The sequence below is a fragment of the Marmota monax genome, unplaced genomic scaffold, assembly GCF_021218885.2.
Source record: "Marmota monax isolate L192 unplaced genomic scaffold, Marmota_monax_Labrador192_F-V1.1 WCK01_AAM20220418_F8-fsc00100, whole genome shotgun sequence".
NCBI lineage: Eukaryota > Metazoa > Chordata > Mammalia > Rodentia > Sciuridae > Marmota > Marmota monax.
The window spans coordinates 6,656,530-6,676,928 of record NW_026693872.1 but is presented as its reverse complement, the minus strand read 5'-3'; the positions used below and the strand labels follow the sequence as shown (position 1 = coordinate 6,676,928).

Below are 20,399 nucleotides of genomic sequence, written 5' to 3'. Positions count from 1 at the left end.
GACAAAACAAGACACAAACATACTGTATCAATCTTCTCCATTTTCTCGAAATGGCCATTTTTCCTCTCGCCCTATCTGCCTAGGGACGAGCAGATTGCTCCCGTCCTATCTATGGACGGGCAGCTTTTTTTCGTCACTTACCCCCGAGTGTCCCGGGGCTCCCCGTAACGGGCCACCATCTGCCGCAGTCCGTAACCGGGGGGTGACGAATAACTTGTGTACTTGATACAGCAGGAGTGGGAGCCGTTTATTGCAGGACAGGAGCAGTATTTATACATTCCACAGAGCTTATCTAATTAGCATAAACTAGATACATCAGTCAACCAATATGGAATCTCCACACTTAATGGCTTGCTTTTGTTACTTCTCAAACCACTCCCTCTGGCATTTTGCCAGGTACCATCCAGACTTGTTTACGAACTCTAACATTCCCCTGGCAAAATGCCAGGTGTTATTTTTGACTTGTTTACAGACTCTAACACAGAATCACATTGGTCATGCGTTCACATATATTATTACTGTGTGTAAAAATGTGAATGCTAATCTTAGTTTCAAAGGAAAATTTTATTTCCAGGCACCTTGAGGTACTTAGATCAATAACTCAGCCTTCTATATATGCCTAGTTTTGTGGCCAGCTTTACTCTGAACTGGCTAATGGAATTGGAACAGTTGTAATAAAGCCCCTGCCTTGAAATTCCAGGCAACTTTGATCCCCTTGCTTGGGTCCCCAATGCCAGGCCAGCCTGGGATCCCAAGATGTGAAGTCACTTATCCAGCAGGAGGGCCACGGTGCTGTTGTTATAGTCTTGTGAGCAGAGGTAAAAGGATCCCACCTGAGGTCTTGGCTTAGTTCTGGCTCAAGGCAGAGGGGGACCTTGGCTGGTAACCAAGGAGTATTGACCAACCTTCACTGGGGGAGAAAGCCTGAGCTGCTGATCTGTAGTCCACCAGCTACTGGGGCTATGCCCCTCCTCCTGCCAGGTTCTGAGAAGTCTCCTAATCAGGTTGGGCTTAGTCAGCAGAGAATAATATCTGTTCATAGGGCCAGAGAGATGGGGTCAGGAAAAAAACCCTCACGGGATTTTATTTCCTCAATTGTATAATGAGGAGGTTGGATCTGGTGCACTTCAATTTTATTTCTGGTTCTATGAACTCACCAGAAGGCCTAGACCATTCTGTAATCAGATTATTATAGCTAAAGGTGTGTAAGAAACAAATTACATAATATGTGTAAAAGTACTCTGTGAAGCAATAAAGCCTTTTGTTTATGAGATTATAACTGCTATAAATTATCATAATTATCATACTGTCTCCCATGCTATGAATCATTAAATCCTGTCACTTACATCTTACATCCCCAATGTTCCTTTACTTTGTCACAATGTTTCACCCACCACCATCTCAGTCATTGTCCACGTTAGCACCCTGTTTTTAAATATAGGTTTTGTTACTACTCAGATAAGTGAGGCTGACAGATGAAGATGCGGCTTCCTCTGAAAGAACAGTTTGTTACTCAGGAAGTTTGGTCCCCAGGAAGCCACCCAGGGCCACAAGGGGAAGCACCAGGCTTCAGGAGTCAGAGGAAGCAAGAGGAAGTTAAGGCAAAAGACTTTATTGTGGCCGGGTTGGGTGGCCTAAACTTGTAATCCCAGCAGCTCCGGAGGCTGAGGCAGGAGGATCAAGTTCAAAGCCAATCTTAGCAACTTATCAAGGCCCTAAGCAACTTAAGGAGACTCTGTCTCAAATGAAAAAATTAAAAAGGGCTGGGAATGTGGCTCAATAGTTAAGCACCCCTAAGTTCAATTCCTGGTTCCAAAAAAAAAGTGTGGTTTTCACAGGAATCCAGTTCCAAGCTGCAGATTAGTGTCATTGTGACTGGCAAGAGGAAACAGATCAAAACAGATCAGAGAGAAGGACATAGAAAGCCACATAGTAAGTACTGACACATGACTTCATTTTGGATGTGAAGTATTAGCTCAAATACGCAGACTTATGTAGAAGCAGGTATAGATACAATCTAAACATGTATATAAAAATAAAGGATGAGAGCTGTGGTTGTGGCTCAGTAATACAGAACTTGCCTAGCATGTGTGAGATGCTGGGTTTGATTCTCAGAAACATAAATAAATAAGTATCCATTGACAACTAATAAAAATTTAAAAAATAAAGCATGAGAAATGTATTGCTAACAGTAGCTATCTTTGGGTCAGAAGATCACACATAATATACAATTTCTTCTTTATGCTTTCTAAATATTTCTATAACTGGTGTATAATACTTTGAAATTTGGAACCTTAAAAACTACTAATTTCTTCTCTTTAAATCAATATATAATTCTTGAAAAAATGACTGGGGACATACTTAAGCCAGCAATGTCATAAATGACCCAGTGCATGTGACTGTCTACTCCAAAAAGTCCCTGAGTAGGAAGCTAAAGATAGAAAGATCAGGGCGGGTGGTGGAGGGGGACTGGGGGAGACAAAGCATCCTACCAAGAGGGCCATGAGCTAGGCAAACTTTAAGCACATGAGGGGATGGACTGGGGGGAAGGAACCTGGCTCAGAACTCTCTCTGGGGAATGCAGTCTGCATGAAGGAAAAGGGCTCACCTAGAGACCCAGCTTGGAAAGCCTTTGGGGATGGTGTGAAAGACTGGGAGCACTGTTGGGTGTATAAAGTTTCAGGGTAGGAAATGAATTCACTAAATAGCTGTGTCCTTCCCAAATCTCAGCCTATAAAGTCGACTTTTCTCTCTCAGAGTAAAATCTGATTACTGATCATTTATAGCCACTTATGGCAACACAATTCTTTTTCCAAAGAATTCTATGTCCCCTCAGGTTTGTCCTGGTTTGGGCGCTTCTTGAACCAAAATAATTTTCCATTGAAGTCCCTTCGACCAAAAAAATACACAGTATTAGGACAAGTGATGTACCTCAGTATGAAGTACTTATATGTCCTGCTCAAGGCCCTGGGTTCAATCCCCAGCATCACTAGAACAATGAAACAAATATCCAGTAATGCCAAAACTAGACAGGCCTTTGGAAATAATTTAACCAAGCACCCTTCTTGGTGCAAGGCCCAGAGCTCCCTTTAGAGATAAAGGAACTGGGACCCAAGGGAATTAGGTTATTTGTCCAGGGTAGCTAAATGACAGAGCTCACCTGGACCCCTCTCTTTCTCTGTATATTTTTTCCCCATTATTCCTTGAAGTTCCCTGTTTAAAAAGAAAAAAAAAATCTTCCTTTGCTAGGATATATCAATGACTGTCATTACATCTAGACAGAATAATATCATTACGTCTTGACTGAATAATACCACTTATTAAGGATTATATGTTCTTTTCATAAGTTGTCATTTAATAATCATAATAAGAAGGTATTCTTAGATTCTATTTTCAGGCAAAGAAGCTGAGCACCAAAGCAGTTAAATAAACCACCCAACATCCCCCTGTTAGTGGTAGCAGGATCAGGATTGGAACCTAGTTAATCTGAATCTACACTTACATTCTTGTCTCTGCATAAAGATAAATTAGTGGGACTGACTTTGATAGGAGATGGTTCCTCAATAAATTGAGCATTCCCTTAAAGTTTTTAATTTCTTTTTAATATGCTCTGAAATTGTCTTTTCTTTGATTAAAATGGCAAAGTTAAGCATTGAGACATTATATTAGAACTAAATTTCTACATTTTATTAAGAGAGTCCCTAAGTGGGGACTGGTGATATAGCTCAGTTGGTAGAATGCTTGCCTTGCATGCACAAGACCCTGGGTTCAATCCCCAGCATCACAAGCAAAAAAGATAGTCCCTAATTGTATCTAGATAGCCCCATAGAGTTTCCAGGAAAAGAATTTTTACCCTGAGTTGGTGTTTATTTCACTTGAGTTATACCCAGGGTAAATTTTTATCAAAAACTATGAAGGAGAAATCGTGTATATTCCCTGCTTATTTGTTTTGTTTTCCATTAACATGATAATCTTCACAAGTTTTGTGCTATGAAGTATCAACTCTGGCACTTGAATTAGTCGATAAAAAGCAAGGTGCCCTCCAATTCTTTACTACTCTTGGGGACAAAGATCACTTAGAGTTCATCCTGAAAAGCATCTAAATTTAGAGATTTGCTGCTGGAGCAAAACTTCCATGTACCAGTAATAGAACCAGGCAGGCCTTCCAAAGTATGTCAGGCATGTGCTTGCAATGCTGTCACAAGCAGGGTCAAGAGGCTCTGTCCCTGTGTACTGGTGACCTGGGAGGCCTGGCTCTTTTCTAGGCCATTTACAGAGTGTTCCGGAGCTGGAAGCACAGAGTCAGGCAATGATTTTTAAAAAACACTTAAAACAAATATTTAGTGCTCATTTTGGCAGTATATATGCTAAATTAGGAATGACACAGAGAAGATTAGAATAGTCATTGCACAAGCATGACGTGTAGACTCATGAAGCTTTCCATATTTTTATGCTGGAGAGGATGTGGAAAAAAAGGAACACTTTTACACTGTTGGTGGGATTGTAAAGTAGTACAACCACTATGGAAAGTAGCATGGAGGCTCTTCAAAAGATTAGCAGAGGAACTACCATATGACCCAGCTATTCTACTTCTCAGTATTTATCCTAAGGAATTACAGTCATCATACTCTGGAGATACATGAACCATGTTTGTAGCAGCACAATTCACAATAGCCAAACAATGGAACCAGACGAGATGTGTCCATCAACGGACATATAGAAAATATTTTATTCAGTCATAAAGAAAAATTAAATTACGTCATTTGCAGGAAAATGGATGGAACTTGAGAATATTAAGTGGAAAGCCAAATTCAGAATGTCAAGGGCCCTATGTTTTCTCTCATAGGTGGGAGCTAAAGAGGAAAAGGAAAAGGAAAAATGGGGGGAATCTCATGAAAATGGAAGGAAGATGAGCAGAGTAGAGGAAAGGGTGCCAGAGAGGGAGAAGAGGAGGGAAAAGGGAAATACTGGGGAATGAAATTGACCAAACTATATTGTTATATTGTGTGTATATATGAATAGGTAACAACAAATTCCACCATTATGTGCAACTACAGTGCACCAATAAAAATATGAAAAAATAAAAATAAATCAAACAAATATTTAGGAGCTTGGGGCATAGCTCAGTGGTAAGAGTACCTGCCTGGCATGTGCAAGGCTCTGGGCTCAAATCCCAGCACCACCTCAAAAATTTTAAAAATAAAAAAATATTTGAGTAGTGCATTCATGCACATAGCTTTTTGTTTGTTTGTTCTTTAATGTCAAAAGATTCCCAAAAGAAACACAGCTCTCCTCAAACACTAAGTCTTCATCCCTTGATCAGGCAACCATGGTTCAAGCTCAGTGATGTGGCCTTTGTGGACATTTGAAGAGCAGAGGCAGACTGCTTTCCCATTCCTGATCTCTCTTCAGAGTATAGGACCCTGGTTGAGTGTTCGGAGGGCTGGCTTTGGTTTTTAGGTTCCTCAATCACTTCATTTCTTCAGGCTTGTTGTAAATAAATGTTGATATGTAAATCTAATTTACATATCACAAATTAGAGTGATTCTTAAACCATCAGTGTGTGGAAACTGCCCTAAGGTCTGCACTAGAGCTTTGGAGAAGTTGCATTGTTCAAAGTGGATGCCCCAAACAGAGCCTCTTGTGATAGCATCAGAAGAGGTACTAAACTGAGAATTCTCAGGCTGGAGATTGTTGTTTCATCCTTAACATGATTTCTTAAGAAACTAGATAAGGTCTTTCAAGAACAGGAGAGGAAGTGTGCTATAGATATTCTTGAATGGCCTAGCCCCTTCCCTGCAGAATTCCTGGAACAGCTGCCCATCAAGCAATCAAAGGGACGACAAGTGGACAAAACAGACTCTCAGAAACTGCAGGCATTTGGAAGGAGAGAAGTGCCAGCCACAGCAGATCAAATCGGAGTCAGTACATGTCTCCTAAATGTCATGGGGTGGTGAGCCTTGGAGGCAAGAAACTAGAGATTAAATCACGGTCTGCTGGAGCCAGCAGCAGGAACTCAATATGGACTTGAAGCATCTGTGGGACATAATGCTAACCAGAGCCAAGAGCAGAAATGCAGTCATTTCTAGGACTGGCCTAACATTGCGGCCAGAGGCCACAAAAAGGAGAAGACTTTCTTCATAAATGTTCGAAGTTTAGAGGATTTCCAAGCAAGACATGTAAAACGTGCTGCTGGTGTCCCTTGGGGAATTCAGTGTACCTTGAGCAGTCAGAGCAGGAGTCATTTATGGAAAATCTTTTCCCCCAAATCCAACTTATTCTGAGACTGGAGGGACCACTTGGATTCTCACTAGGGGAAATGATTAAGGAAGAAGACATGGAGGTAAAATCAGATGTTTTGAGCTGGGACTGGGGTCACCATGGGAGAAGGATTGTATGTGTGCCGTAGTCTCCTGAAGTCAGAGCCCAGGGCTCATGGTAATGACTACTGTTTTGAGGTGTCCCTCTAAAGCTCCTGCTAATGCAGGAATATTTAGAGGTGAACTTATTAGATTGTGAGAGCTGTAACCCAATCAGTCTATGCTACTTTAATTGAACTGGCTGGATGATAACTGTAGGCAGGTGAGGCATGGCTAGAGGAGGTGGGTCATGTCCTGGAAAGGTGCATCTGTCCTGTGGCCCCTAGTCTCTCTCTTCTCTCTCACTCCTTTCCGATCTCATCACGAGCTAAGCAGTTTTCTTCTACTGGGCCCTTCCCCCTTCATATGTTGCCTTACTTTAGGCCCAGAGCAAATAATGTAGCCAGTTATTGATGGACAGAGACCTCTTAATTCATGAGCCCCAAATAAACTTTTCCTCCTCTAAGTTGTTCTTGCTGGTATTTTGGTAACCACTCACCCTTATTTGTATTTAGTGTGGCATGTTTGGTCACAAACAAAATCCTAATGCCACCAAGGCACCCACCACCCAGCATTCATCTTCTTCAACCTTGAAGGATAGTTTCAGGAACAAAACAAGGATTACCACCACCCCACTCCATCCCACCCCCATGTGATAGAATGGCCTAGCTTTTGCTTCAGTTGTGAGGATGGATACCTTGTGACAGAGTGCACCCATGAAGGAAAAAGCTGTGGGAGCTTTGAAGAAACTCACCTTCTAAGTGGCAGAAGATTTCCTTCTTTTCCCATATCTCAAAATGGAAATTTTTCAGCTGTATCTTTCCCCATTGAAATCTAATGCTACAATGTCTAATCCCAAACTCAGCCTGGCTTTGTGGGGCCCATGACTTGCAGATCTGGAGTAGGAGTAGGGGCAAATTAAACCTTTCCTGGGCTGGGACTGTAGCTCAGTGGTAGAGCACTTGCCTGGCATGATTGAGACCCTGGGATAAATCCCTAGCACAGCAAAAAACAAACAAATCAATTTTTCCTGGTAATCTAAATAGTCTAGGTGAGCCAGACCTTCAAAAGGGTTTGAAGGTGATTCATGTCTAACCTCACCAAAGAAGAAGGGAGGGAAGGGAGAGTTCTCAAGATTGGAGAGTCTCAGGTGCCATGAGCAAACAGTGCATTGTATTTACTGTTCCCATCACTCCACACTCTGAGGGGGTATTGTGTAACAGACTTGCTGGGATATTAAATGTGTCTGTGGAGGAAAACAGGATGGCGGAGTGGGCAGAGATAATTTGTCATTTATCATATTGTCTTCTGAAGAGCAGAACTCCCTTATTTGAAAGGTAATGAGTATAAAATGAAAATTACAGAAAAATAGATGGGAGGAGGGATGTCTCAGAGGAAGGTGACAGAAAATTCAGAAAGAGAAGAAACCCAAACACATGTATAGGACAAGGCCCCAGAGCCAGGGTGTCTGGTGGGAAAGAGGAGGATCCGAGGGGAGGAAGCAGATTGTTATGGAGTTTTGCAGCATGAGATGTTGTCTAATTCTCTTTTCATAAAGCCTTCAGCAAAATCTCCTTTACTGATGCTTTTTAACCAGGATTTGCTGTGAAAGAGGAGCTCAAAGTACTAAGTTTATCAAAGGAAGTGCAAGGACCTCAGGTCACATTCTTAAAGACTGGATTCTTAAAGAGAATCAGAAAGTTCTAAAGAAGAGGCGGCACCAGGATGGGCCTTATAGGATGCTCAACATTTCTGCTACAATTGCAGACATGGGAGACTCCAAGGGCTGGAGGCCAAGAAGGGAGGCAGGGAGGTCTGAAAGTACATGAAATGTCTAAGGAGAAGACACTACTATTGTCTTCAGGGGAATAAGAGCAGGGTGGCAGAACTATGGATGCTTAGCCACCTTCAGATCTCAAGAGCAGTAGTGGATTTTATGGAAAGCAAAACTAGGACCACTGCGTGGGATTGGCAAGAAGACAGATTATGGCACAATATACTGTTATCTCTGAAAGAAGAAATAGGACTGAAGAACCTCTGGCTCCCTCCAACTTCAGTTGTCTACCTCCTTCAAATGACCAGGCAGACCTGGATTGAAAACACTGCACCAAGGAAAACACAATCTCACTCAGTTTCAGTAGATTTCCCTTGGACTTGACAGCTCTACATCTGTTCCAGTTGAGGAAAAGTTTACTGCCCAACCATGCTCACTGATTTATGGAGTTAGTATAACCCCGAGGGCCCACCACCAATGCTGAAGTCACCCATATTCTGGCTGCCTGAGGAGCCCCACCCACCAGCAGGCCTCTACCTATATGCCAGGACTATCCTGCCTGCTGAGGATCCCTCCCTCCCTTCCTATCTCAGAGTTGTGAGTGATCACTCTTGCATTATTTTCCCCACAGTGTCTGAGGACCTCAGGCCCACAACTGCATGTGGAGCCCAGGAGGTATGGAAGAGATTGTTATAATTGATTAAATGTTAGTTGTTCTTTTCTTGTTAAGCTTTTATTTTAGGCCTGTCTAAATCCCCCTTATGATGGATGAGGACATGTATAGTTTTATGCCCCACAGTTTCTGGCACTTAATGTAAGATATCATGGGCTGGGAATGCCATTCACTTTAGACACTTTGCTCAATCTAGAAGGTATGGTTAAGAGATCCTGGACTTCTGACAAAAGCCAGCCAAGGTAAGGATTCTTAACTACATCAGCCTCTCAGATCTCTGTGGGGACTGGTCAAGCCAGAATGGTAAGCAGTTTTATTTCAGGCCTAGCCAAGAACTCTAGGGAAGTAAAGAAAACCTTTCCTTCTCTAAAATAAGTACTCAACAAATATCAGACATTTTCATTTTTGATCATTTTAATAAGAGATACAAAAAAAGACCTAAAAATACATCTTAAAGACCTGAATACCGACCTTCCATATTATTTTCACCTCTGGTCATTGAACACATCTCCTTATTTAATATAGGTATTAATGAAGTGTATTCATGTAGTGTATTAGAGAGATGACTTATAATTTTGATTTGAGAAACCAAAACCTAGTTAAATGGTTTCAAAATCAGGAGGTTAAAAAAAAAAAAAAGATTTGCAGAAACAAAAGAACAAAAATAATGCCTCTCAGAGAGAGTCTATCTACCCTGGAAAATAGAGATTTGGGACAACTTTGTTCAACTTGCATGCGCGTTCAAAATAAAAAGTAGGCTAAGATTTGATACCAGTGGCATTAATAGATTTACCAAGAAAGGTAGTTTCTCTTGCGCCTTCTAGTGACCAGGGTTTTAGTCCCTTTACCCTTCAGTCCCTCAGATTTTCCAATTATATATCAAAGAGTTAAATTAAAAGGTCTTAAGTCTCATAGCTCTAAGCTGTAAGGTTCTGTGAATTCCTGGTGTGTGGGGGTGGTGGTGGTGGTGTTTGTTTTTCGCTTTGTGCCTTGAGACCTGGAAAAGGCTTTGAGGGCAATAAACAGCCGCCGCAGTTTTCTCATCAAGGCTCTTTGCACGTGATGCATTTCCTTCACTGGTCTCTATCTAAAACAAAGTGTTTCAAGTCAGCAGCCCTAGCACTGCGTCTTGCCACTCTGGGCACTTAGTACTCGCTTTATGGTGGAGACTCAGGTGGCCCCGGGGGTCATCTGTGAGGGAAGGAGAACTACAACTCCCAGGGTTCCCCAGGTGGGGACGCCCATCCGATTGGCCAGGGGTCGGTGACGCTCAGTGTTTTGGCCCCAACGGTCACATGTTTCCTTTGTTGTGAGCTGCGGCCGAGACTGGTGTTTCGCGGAGACGCCGGCGCTGGAGAGTGCGTTGCGCCGCCGGCCGCTGAGGGACCGCAGGGCCCGCCGCTGCTGGCCGCTTCCAGCCTTCGCCGAGAGGTACCCGGGGATGACAGCTCCGGGACCGGCCGAAAGGCGAGGAATCGGCCAGAGCTTGGGACCTCGGGGCGGAGGGGCGGCCGAGGTCCTGGCCAGCGGGTGTCACGGGTGGGAAGCTTGCGGCGGCCGGCCTCTCAGAGCCAGACTAGGGGTCTGCGGAGGAACTGCGGCTGGGCCTGCAGGGCCCTTTTCTGAGGCGAGGGGCCACCGAGGTGAACCTGGGGGTCTCCAGCCCCGGCTGGACAGCGTCAACGCTGAGGGAGAGCACCCCCGCCTCCCGGTACTACCGGCCCGGAACTGCCGCGCGGCCTGCGGGGGCGGGGAGGGCAGCCGGGGCTGGGTCGCAGGTGCGGTCACTCCGCCGCCTCGGGGCTGAGCAGCTGGGGGCCGGGCCCTGCACGTCGCTGATGGGCTTCGAATGGGCGTTGCTTTTTTTTTTTTTTTTTTTTTTAAGCTCTGGAAGCAGTGAGTGCGACGGTCTCAAATCCAGCCTTCCCGTTTGGCAGGGGGACCGTTGGTCCTATAGGGGAGAACTGACGGGATCAAGGTGGGGTACCCAGGGCTACGGGCCAAAGGAGCCCCGTTAAAACGATTGCGAAATGTGCTCGGCACTGTCACCTGACCGTTACCCCCGCCCCCGCCGCCCGCGAGCCTTTGTTTACCACGCTCGCGACCCGGCCCGCACCGGGAACCCGGCCGTCCCCTGAGAGCCGGGCGGGCGGGGGAGCGGGCGTTCCGCGGGTGGAGTCCCCGCCTCCCCTCCCCACCTTCCCACCACTCCAAGCCTCGGCGTCTTAATTTAGTTCCCAGTGTCCCCGCCCCAAGTTCTCGATGCCCAGGGCCAAGACTCTTAAGGCGGCCAGGATTGGCGCCTGCGGCGATTGTGGGTGGGGCCCGGCGGCGAGTTCGAGTTTTTGTTGGCGATCGTCACGTTGCTAGGTAGGCCTGCCCTAGTCAGTTCTTCCCGCCCCCTTGAAGGTGATCTGGAGGACGCGCGGGAGCGCGCCCTGGCCGCTGTGGAGCCGGGCGGTGGGGGTGAGGGCGGCGCGCGCCCCCGTGCCGGCCGCCAGGGGCCTCCGCGGTGGCGCTGGCTTCTCGCGGTTTCTGTAGGCGGTTCTGGCCACGCAGCTGACTGCAGCTGCGTCCCGCCCTCCGAGGACCGGAAAATTAGCACCCTGTAACTGCTGTCGCTTTATCTGCCGAGATGGTGCAGAGGAAGTCCTGCGAATTTGTTCTTGCCTGTTCTGTAAACAGGGCTTAGATGGCTAAATACAGGGCACGTTTTGGGGGGCTTCGCGGTTACCCCTGAGGCAGTGACTGTTCACAGTTGATTTAAGTGGATTTTAATGATTAATTGCTTTTGTTGGCAGCTTCATAAACACCATCTTAGTATTTACAGCCACAGACCTTTTTAAATCCACCAGCTGGTTGATTTTTATTAGGTTTGTAAACTAGATTTAAAATGTACACATTGTCTGTTAAGACCGTTAATGGTTAGATTTAAAAGATTGCTTTAAAAAAATGATGGTTTGAGGATACGTCCCTGAAAATTAAAGATTCTTATATAACCCTGCTCAGATGAGTTATTTTCCTCCTTCCGGGGATTCTAGCTCACATCAATGTTTGAGCTAATTCAGTTTTGAGAAGGGAATTGCAGATGTGTTTGAAAACTGTAAATTAAGATAATAAAATCTGGGAGGCCAGTTTTAACCATAGTGTATTAAAGGTGGTTTTCTTAATCTTTTGAGCAAATAGGGTACTTGGGTTTTAACAGATTTTCTTTTCTGTAAATCTGTAATAGTTCACCCAAGACTTAAATATATTTTTTAAAGAAAAAAGATGGAGCTCTCCTGGGTGAAGCAGGAATTGAATGTGAATCCTTCTTATTGGTTATACATTCTTAACATATTTTAAAAATTCAAGTAGAGATGGCTGCACTGGAATGAGCAGCTGCTGTGATCCGAACTCCCTCATAAGTAGTGCATGGAAGGCATTTAATATATTTAAACAAGTACAAATGCAACTAACCTTTCTAAAAATTAAAGCCACCACTTGATAAAGACCTTTTTATTTAAACAAAGCCTTATGACTTAGTACCTGAACAGGAAGAAGAAATAGTATCCTGAGTTAGGGCTGTTGTCAACTTTATCTTAAACTTTCCTGTTTTTTGTCCAAGTTGTTAAAATTTTAACAACACACACACACACACACACACACCCCCTCCTGGAGATTGAACCCAGGACCTCCCATGCTAGGTAAGCACTCTACCATAGAGCTACATCCCTAGCCCTTTTTATTTTAAGACAGGGTCTCTAATTGGAGCTAGCCTCCAACTTTTGATCCTCCTGCCTCAGCCTCCGGAATTGCAGGAGATATAGCCTGCAGTACTGAGCCAGGCTCAATATACTTTTTTTTTTTAATATTTATTTTTTAGTCATAGGTGAACACAGTATCTTTATTTTATTTTTATATGGTGCTGAGGATCAAACCCAGTGCTTCACGCATGGTAGGCGAGATACCTCTGAGCAACCCCAGCCCCTACTTTTTTTTTAACTTCCTTGTTTTTCTGCCATTTCATGAAAACTCAAAGGTCAAGTCTTTGAAAAATAAACACTACAATATATCCCGTTAGTGATATCAGTTGTTTTTGTAAATACTTTCCTCTTATCTGGAAATTTAGGACCTCTTTTTTTTCAATAGTTATTTAAGTATGTTGTACAATGAAAAATGTGAGTAAAATATAAATATGAAAAATACAACCTATATGATTTTTTTCTTCTGTTATGACAACAAGGAAACATTATACAACAACTGTATGTTTTAAAATCCCTAGCCTTTCTGTCATGAAAAACATAATAAGCAAGGTGCCAGGGTGCATTCTTGTAGGCCTAGCTAATACACAGGCTGGGGTGAGAGAGTCACTTTAGCCTAGGAAATCAAGAGCAGCCTAGGCAGCAGAGTCAGACCCTGGCTAAAAAAGGGGGTTGGGGGAAGGGACATGGAGGGATAGTGAGAGGAAAAAAAGAAACAAGACACAGAAGAAAAATCAATAGCTAAATTTTTTTAAAGTGGAGTCTGCCTAAATCACCCAAGAGCTATAATCTTTCAGCATTTGGCACATCTTAATACTCAAATTTGTGTTTTAAAATGGCTAGGCTTTGCTCTTTACCGAAGTTTCTAAAAGTTATTTCTTTTAATAATTTGTGTCACCACTAAGGTAAGTAAAAATCACTGTTTGGGGCTGGGGAAGTGGCTCAGTATTAGAGCATTTGCCTGGCATTTGTGAGGCCATGGGTTAGATCCCCAACACTGGAAAAAAATAAAATCACTGATTTACAAGTCTGACTCTGCTGCCTTTTATACATAAAAAAAACTCATTTAGCGTACTCAGATTTCTCAAATTTGTTCAAGTGACAGAGTTTCTGGTGGCACCTTGCAGATTTAATTCTAATAAACAACAAAAAACAGTTTTGCTAAAGAAACCATAACTATGTCATATATATAGTTTTTCAACTTTGTGTGTGTGTAACTGGGGATTGAACCCAGGATGTTCTGCCACTGAACTACATCTTTAGCCCCTTTTATTTTATTTTGAAACAAGGTGTTGCTAAGTTGCCCGGGCTGGCTTCCAACTGCCTTAGCCTCCTGAATTGCTGAGATTACAGGTGTTTGCCACCATGCCTAGTAGTTCTTTCAATTTTAAAATTAAAAAAAAAAAAAAGCATTTAATACTACATGTCAGCAGGATAAAGCCAAATGACATTAAATTTTTGTGTCAGATCTAGTGAGAAACAAGAATAGGCCCAGCAGGTATAATGTCTGATGGTTCAACATTCTTTTTTTTTTCCCTTACCTTCCTTTTAGGGGTTGGGAAGTATTCTCTAGTCAAGTTTTAAGACAGATGAACATGGTAGCACACATCTGTAATTCAAGTGGCTCTGAAGAGTGAGGCAAGAGGATCCCAAGTTGGAGGACAGCCTCAGCAATTTAGCAAGACCTCTCAGCAACTCAGTGAGATCCTGCCTCAAAATTAAAATATATATATATATAAAAAATTAATAAAGACTGGAGAAATAACTCAGTGGTAAAGAGCCAGAGCCCATAGGTTCATTCCCCAATGCCAAAAAAAAAAAAAAAAAGTTTTAAGGCAAGGGAGAGAAACACTTGGGGGGGATTCAGTTTTTTCCTTGTGCCTTTGAAGACAGTATTCTTTTTAAATTATAGAATCATTGTTTAAGCTTCCTATATTTTTCACCATCAGACACTTTTTAAATTTTTCTCTCACCAAAGTGTATTATTTATCTAAGATTCTAGTTGACATAAGATAATCACTAGTTATATATCTAGCAAAAAACTAAAGATTTTAGTTGGTTTCAGATGTATCTTAAAGGGCTAAATCTGGTCTTGGTGGTTCCATTAAGAAACTGGAAATACTGAAAATTTCTTGAAGACTGGACTTTAAATATTGATTTTGTAAAACTTGCTTTAGGAACCACTTCTCCAGAATAATAACTTTAAATTGAAAATTTAACAGAGCATATTTATAATTTTTAAAAAGTAGTCATCAGGCTAGAAACTGTGATACATGCCTGTAATCCCAGTGACTCAGGAAGCTGAGGCAGGAGGATTGCAAGTTTGAGGCCAGCCTCAGCAACATAGTGGAGCCCTGTCTCAAAATGTAGCTCAATGATAAAAGTACCCATGGGTTCAATCCCCTGTGCCCCCCCCCCAAAAAAAAAGTGGTCATCAAGAGCTATAAGTAGCTTAATGGTAAAGCAAGTAGTTAGTCACCATACGTGAGTCCCTGGGTTTAATTCCCAGCATTGAAAGAAAGAACAGTGGTCATCAAATAACTAAATTAGTTATGAGACACTAGAGTGAAAAAAAATCTGAAGTTTATAAAAACTGCTTGGTTTTATATAGTATGGCTTCTTTTGAATTACTGTATATTTTCAAAGATAAATCTCTTCTTGATATTTATCCTTTTTTTTTAATCTTTATTTTGTTTGTTTTTATGTGGTGCTGAGGATCTAACCCAGTGCCTCACATGTGCGAGGCACACGCTCTGCCACTGAGCCACAACCCCAGCCCAGTAGTTAACCTTTCTTGTTGCTGCTGTGTTGTTTTTCATCCGTGATTAAATTTAAGAAAATGGAGTAGTATAGAGCATAGCATGTGGATTCACTACCACAAGATGTAGGGGCTGTGCTAATCAGGATGTTGTTGGTTTCCTATGTTTTTTGATAGTCTTTAGAAGGCCCTCATTAATCCATACTATCTTTATGGCTGATAGTAACTTCTTTGTTTAGAATTCCTTTATTCTACAGGAAAAAGAATCTTGTTGCATTATAACAGTATGATAGATCACTTTTGGTATTACATATTCCTTAAGACTGTACTCTGACTTACTCTGGCCCTTGGCCTTAGAAGGTCAGTATTACCTACAAGTCCTGCAGAAAATGTCCAGGTGAATTGCCTTGCCCTTTCTACTCTATAAGGTATCCTTCTAGACTAGATGAGTCATGCTTCAGAAGGCTCTCTTCCAATTTGCACCTGTGTTGTCTGCTAGAGAAATGCTGAGAATTTGAATCTATTTTAGTATCTGTCTTGGAGTTCTTATTTGATTCTGGTCTTAGCCAGCCCTGCAAGGTCTTAAATTGGATCTGAATCCAACATTTGCAATCCCATTGCCAGGCACAGACTAGGGTATCTATAAATGTTTCTGGAATTGACCTGAATCTTTTGATTGACTCAGGATCTAATTGTCCACTTGGAAACACTTACTTAGCCCCTGTTTTGACCAAGTTACAATATTCTTTATCAGGGGTGCCTGTCAGACAGACTTCTGAAAATGAGGAAACACACAGGATAACACTGACTGGATAAAAAAAAATGTGTATATATGTTTAAGAAAAAATCAGTTGATAGTTTATATTTGGTTTGAGGGTCAACTTTTGAATTTGCCTGAGCTTGTCTAGAATTTACGAGTTCTATTTATAAAAATCTGGGCCTGAAACCAGGGCCACTTATATTTAAATACTCTTGCTATTCTGTGCACAGCTCGAATTTCTGATATTTTCTCTTTAAGTATTCCTCACCTTCCCTTCCACCAAAATAAATAAATAAATAAATAAAAGCAGTGAATTAGTCAGTTGCTATAGGCATTATGTCTGTAAGGTTCAACAAAGCAGAAGAAATGCACATTTACATATCTCAAAAACAATTATTTAATAAACAGATTATATATTAAAATTTTAATTAAGGATTTTAAAACAGGTTTTTTTTTTCATGAATTCTTGAGCTTTTCTCATTGGTTTCATAGTACATAATATATAGTAGCTAAACTGTTTATGTCTGATAATATTGACAGACTGATAATTTTTAATGGCACCAAACTCAGATGAACATCAATTTCCAGATATTCCTCAAATATTCAAAGCACAATTATCACAGCATATGTAGTTTTTCATCTCACTGCTACATTTAGCTTCCTGTTGCCTTGAATGTTTGTTTATTCATCTTTTACTCAAGAAATCTTATTGCAGGATAAAATTGTCAAGTAAGGAAGCTGATAAATAAGAAAACTAATCTGTATATCAAAGAGCATAAAATTATTAATCTGCTTAAGGAAGTGTTTTTCTTATGATTTTCTATGAAAAAGTGAGCTTCCAGTTAGAAACTAAAATCTATTTCAACACATTAGTATATAATGCTAATAACTGTACTTAAATAATTAATATTTGATTTATATGTATCTGTTCTCCATTTATTTTAGGTGTGGAAATTAAAACAACATAAATATTTTGACTGAGGGCTTTGCAAACAAATACTAAAAAGGTATATTTGTAATATTTATAAACTATCTAAACATTGTTATTAGAGAATTTAAGCCATTTTCCTTTCTTTAGCCAGGGATTTCTTATGCCAGTCAAAGTAACAAGGAGCAGTTCTCTCTATTAGATCATAAAGAAATGCCATGTCACAATTATTTCTGTTGCTAAATATTTAGCCACTCCTTTCTGTTCTTTCCTGAGAGCCTCAGTTCTTCTGCGTTTTTCTCCAGTCTTGGAGATACCAAGATACATTATTTTCACTCATTTTTCTGGGACCTAGGCCAAATACATGTAATTTTATATTTACCTAGCAATCAGAAAGTAGGTCTGTCACATGAGTTCTACAGCTGAAAATAAATCCTAGAATGTCCTTAACCAGAATAATCTTAAGAAAGGCCATTCTTTTCAAATGAAGAGTGTAGCTCCAGGAATAAAACTCCTAAAAAAAAAAAAATGAGGGAAATAAAGAAGGAAATACTAGCTTTTCCTGATAAGTCATGTAACTTTGGCAGCTAGTGAGTATCTTGACAGTCTGGTCACACTTGTGCTCACTAACATATCTCTATACAACTTTCAGTCATTATTTTTCTTTGGAACAAATATGTTCCTACTGTTTTATCCAGAGATTCCTAATTACTTGCTTACTTTTTCCTGGTAAGAAATAATTATGCTTTGATATTTGCAAAATTTTTAGAAGAATTCACTGTGTAATCTTCTGTTTTGTTTGATTAAGTATGAGTTCATTTTTAAAATTTTTTTTAATTGTTGATAGAACTTTATTTTTATTTATTTATATGTGGTGCTGAGAATCAAATCCAGTGCTTCACACATGCTAGGCAAGTGCTCTACCACTGAGCTATAACCTCAGCCCATGAGTTCATTTTTTATAAACCTGGAATCTATATTTAATACATACTTTGATACATGATTAAACTTTTGTTTTCCTTTTTAACCATTTCTGGTTAAAATTAAGTACTTTATTTGAATAAAGTGGAAAGGTTAATAAATTACACCTGGAAGCCCAAAAGATGCATTTTGAAATACATCCACATTTCTAAGATGCTTCTGTGCAAATCCTTTACCCGGTCATAAATAGAGTTCTTATTTAGTGTTGTTTTGGAGACTGGTTAATGGAGAGTTCTTAGGAAGTCCAGAGAAAGCAAAAATATCCCCCAAAATCATGAGATAGTAGGCCATAGTTGCTTAAATGGATCTATCTGGTCTATGAGATTGCCTATCTTATATACAAAGCAGTAAACAAGTGTCTTATTGCCATTAACCACTTTGTAATCAGGTGATTTTATGTGTTCTAATACAGAATTCTCAGTTGGAGAATAAGACCTCTTTTATCAGTCAGTAAATCAAGGAATCATCTATGAGAATAAGGGACCGAAAATAGTAAAAAGACCCTTAACTCAAAGTTTTAATCAGTCTTATAGTAATACTTAATTCACTCAATATGTGCTTTTGTCAGCTTTTTTGCAGCTGTGGCCAAATGACCTGCAAGAACAACATAGAGACAGAAAAGTTTATTTGGTTCTCAGGGTTTTAGAGATGGCCAACTCTATTGCTGTGGGCCCAGAAGGACGTGGCAGAGGAAAACAGCTCAGAATATGGCAACAAGGAATCAGAAAGCTTTGCTCACCAAAGGCACGCCCCCATGACCTACCTCCTCCAGCCATGCCCTGCCTGCCTCCAATTAACACCCAGTTAATGCAGTCAAGTGGATTAATGCACTGATTCAGTTAAGGTTCATAACCCAGTCATTTTACCCCTAGACTTTCTCGCATTATCTCATACATGAGCTTTTGGGAGTCACCTCAGTCTAAACCATAACAATATAGTGTCACCAAATTTTGATACAGTAAGGTCATCAGACAAAGCAGAATGTCATTTCACATTATTTTCCTACTTATCCATGTTAGCCAAAGGGAAATTCTTACAATATACTAATTTGTTTTGATTTCAAACACATTTCATTGAAAGTTATAAAAAAAGAAAACTATAGAGAAAGAATGGTCAAAAAGTTTTTATTATTGTTAACACCAGTAATCATGCAGCACTAGTCACAGTCACAATAGCTTGTACAAATTGCTTAAACTTGAAATGTAATAAGAATTTAAATTAGATATTATAAAGAATAAGTTCTTGATTTAGACAGCTGACTTGTGGGTATTCAGTCATTATTTGAACTTATATATTAGTAAAGCATTAAGATTGAAATATGAATTATATTCCATGTCACCACAGTTTATCATAATTGAAATGTTCCCCAGTTATCACTTGTGATATTACATACTTAAGTTTCAACAACAAAATTAACATTCAGGCACGGGGGATAGATTTTGGTGTATAGAAGTATCATTGAAGATAACTTTAAATTTAAAGACCATAATTTATATTTATTCTCCTGCTTAAGATGAAAAGTTCCGTACGGGAACTTGGAATTTGGAAGTGACTCTATGCACTGTACATGGATTTTTAAAAATTTTTATTCTTTAGATATTCATGACAGTAGAGTACATTTTTACACATTATACATACATAGAGTATAACTTATACTAATTAGGATGCCATTCTTACGATTGTACATAATGTGGAGTGTCACTGGTGGCATATTCATATATGAACATAGGAATGGTATGTCTGATTCATTCTGTCTTTCCTATTCCCATCCCTCCTTCCTTCCCATCATTCCCCTTTGTCTAATCCACTGAACTTCTATTCTTCCTTCCCCCTACTTAACTGTGTGTTAGCCTCCGCTTATCAGAGAATGTACATGGATTTTTAAGTTTTAAACCATGTATAAATGTATGTGCACATGAACATACACACATTTACATGGGCAACCATAACGCAACTAGTTAGATGACCTACAATGAGGCAAATACGAACTCTGTATGTAATCAGTGATAATAAATTTTAAAACTTAATCATAAGGTTGGGGGTGTAGCTCAGTGGTAGAATGAGTACAAGACCCTGGGTTCAATCCCAAGCACCAAACAAACAAAGCAAATAATAAAATACTTTAAAATCAGATTATCTTTATTCATTTAGGTAATTTTCTCTGTCAAATGAGATAAAGACTAAAGTAAAATAATAATCTTTTCATATGGGATCACATTATTACGATTCAGAGGCAGGATGCTGGTATCTCAAAAGTCCTAAAATGACTGAAAAGTATAATGCTCTTTGGTCTCCTCTAAGAATTCTGGCAAAAAACAAAAACAGGAAGTTCTTGGAAATCTACCAGGTTACACTTGATTAACTGTTAGAATCTGTGACCTAACAAGAATAATTTAGAGAAGGAAAAACTTACTTTAGCTCAT

General features: G+C 40.5%; 1 protein-coding gene and 1 non-coding gene across 6 annotated transcripts in view; both read left to right on the top strand.

Annotated features, from left to right (window-relative positions):
• The first annotated feature begins 4,343 nt into the window (after positions 1-4,343).
• Positions 4,344-4,450, top strand: LOC124105493 (U6 spliceosomal RNA). Its single transcript, XR_006855748.1, has one exon. It is a non-coding gene; the product is annotated as a U6 spliceosomal RNA (small nuclear RNA).
• A 5,637-nt stretch (positions 4,451-10,087) lies between these two features.
• Klhl24 (kelch like family member 24) overlaps positions 10,088-20,399 on the top strand; it is a 38,406-nt gene continuing 28,094 nt past the window's right edge. The window contains exons 1-2 of one of the 5 annotated variants that reach the window (XM_046462528.2): positions 10,090-10,237; positions 17,013-17,074. The gene's annotated coding sequence lies outside the window, so the exon portion shown is untranslated. Of the gene's footprint in view, positions 10,274-10,714; positions 10,785-17,012; positions 17,075-20,399 lie in introns of those variants that run through there. The other 4 variants (XM_058585103.1, XM_046462529.2, XM_046462530.2 and 1 more) reach the window with 4 other exon arrangements.